Below are 2,168 nucleotides of genomic sequence, written 5' to 3'. Positions count from 1 at the left end.
ATTTTTTTTTTTTTTTTTTCCTGACAGCTGGATTATTTGAAGTGCTTCCTTTCCTACAGGAGGGCTAGTCATAGACAGTAAAAAGATGGGCAATACAGCCTATAAAAAACTAACCACATTTTATTATAGAATTCACATCTCCTGAGTAAAATCTTAATGCTAACTATAGCAAAATACAAAAAAATCATTTGTAAAACCCAAGAAGTTATCACCATCTAACTTGTTCTGGTGCTACACCCACAAAACCAGGAGAAACTAAAATCTAGTGCTGAAAACAAAGAAGGACCCTTGTCAGAATCTGTTTCGCTTTTCAGAATCTTTTTTCCTTCCAAAATCCTACTTTTCCATTTAAACTAGTAATCCTAATTATCCTGTCAGTGAAAACTTTCAGTCACCCAGGAAAGAAAGTCCCCAAAGAGGAGTAGGGCAAGCAAAAGGTCCTGCTCCCTTCTGGAAATTACACTCCTGGAGGGTACGAAGGAAATACTGAGTACGGTGTCTGTCCTGTTCTGCTTTAGTACACAGCCAACAGCACACTTCCGTCCACTGTAGTCTGAAATGGACAGCTCAAAAGTGAGACCAATCTGTGAGTGACCTGCTTTTCACACTGAAAAGGAGCCTGAAATAGGACCGTGACCTTGGTGATGCCGAGAAGAGCCACTGGGACATACATGTATTTTGTGGCAATTTCACTGATCATGTATTTCCAAGGCACTATCTAAGAGGGGCTCATATAGAAAAAGTGTTTTTGTACTACTTACTGCTGAGTAAACACAAGTTTTGAGTAATTTTCAGTGAAACAGACCTGGAATTTTATTCCCCACAGCCCAGTGATTTTAAATGCCCTGTGACCCTCTTAAGCACTGCCAACAACTCTGGTACCTGAACAAAGAAAACAGATTCTAAAGGTTTTTCTTTTTTTAAAAAAAACCTTTCATTTTCATCATGTGTTTTAAATATGTTTCTAAGATAGCTCTCTTGCTCCTCTTCGTGATATACTAAAAAAGTAAGGAGCTACGTTATCGGGCAGCTGTAATATGTTTTAAAAGCAAAAGAGAAAAATAATTATCCAAAATAGAGTTGTTGCTAATGTTTTCTCATCCCTCCTCAAAGAAGACTTTTTTTATAAAAAGAGGTCTTTGACTTGAGTGGATGGGGAAAAGGTCCTAAATGATTTTAGGATTTTATCACTCCACAAATACATTTATGAAAAAAAATTTAAACTTCAAGCATACTCATCCTCTCTACACAGGTCTTCACACTCCTGTTTTTGTTCTTCTTCCTGTATTTTCTCGTGTAGGACTTTTTATGACCTTAAGGCCTTCAAAGATTTTAACAAAAAATAATGATGGTACTAATGATAATCAAGATATTCATTCCTTTTAAATGCTATACCTTAGCAAACAGACATCATAGAAAAATCTCAAAAGAATTCAGGCTCATTCAATAAACCTCAAGTGCTTACCACAGGAAATTCCAAGTGACGTTTAAAAAGCAAATACACCTATCAGCAAAACTGACCAGACTTCACAAAGCAAATAAAAAGACATGAAAAGAGCTGAAGCATTTTAAGATACCCTCTTGCATCTAAAAAAGAGACAGGGAAAAGTAAAAATGCTTCCCAAATGTGAGTTACTTGAAACAAAGGTCTAATCCCGAATCCTACAGCATCAAGACAGCTGCCTAGAGGTTCATTTCTACATAAACTGCTCCCTGCCCGTGATTCTGGCTCAAGCCTAAAGTTATCACAGTATAAGTAAAATAGCCCATAAACATATTTCCCCTATTTCAATATCACAAGCTTCTAATACACAGACATTCAATAGGCAGACCACAGCTAATGTATCCCTTTTTTTTTTTCACAAGCACTCATGTTACGCCACACGCCTGCTTAGTATCCAAAATAAAATGATTGTCTTCTACATTAGAGAAATCTTCTCCAGGAAAAAAACATAGTCATCACTCATTTCTTAGCTAAACATACTCAAGGAGACTCAGCATTGGGGCTGGTTAGAGTGCAAATATATTAGCTGAGACTTCAGCAAGTGCCTGTCACGTTGAATAGCATGAAGAAGAGATAGTAATTATTGCCAAGAAACCATTAGAGGGCTCCTTAGTAAAACAAGATGCCGGGCAAACTAATGGACCAACAGTCCACTGCAGTGTCT

Source organism: Fukomys damarensis, unplaced genomic scaffold (assembly GCF_012274545.1).
Source record: "Fukomys damarensis isolate Sample0158 unplaced genomic scaffold, DMR_v1.0_HiC HiC_scaffold_31, whole genome shotgun sequence".
NCBI classification, from domain to species: Eukaryota; Metazoa; Chordata; class Mammalia; order Rodentia; family Bathyergidae; genus Fukomys; species Fukomys damarensis.
The sequence above is the reverse complement of the archived record's forward strand: the minus strand, read 5'-3'. Positions refer to the sequence as shown.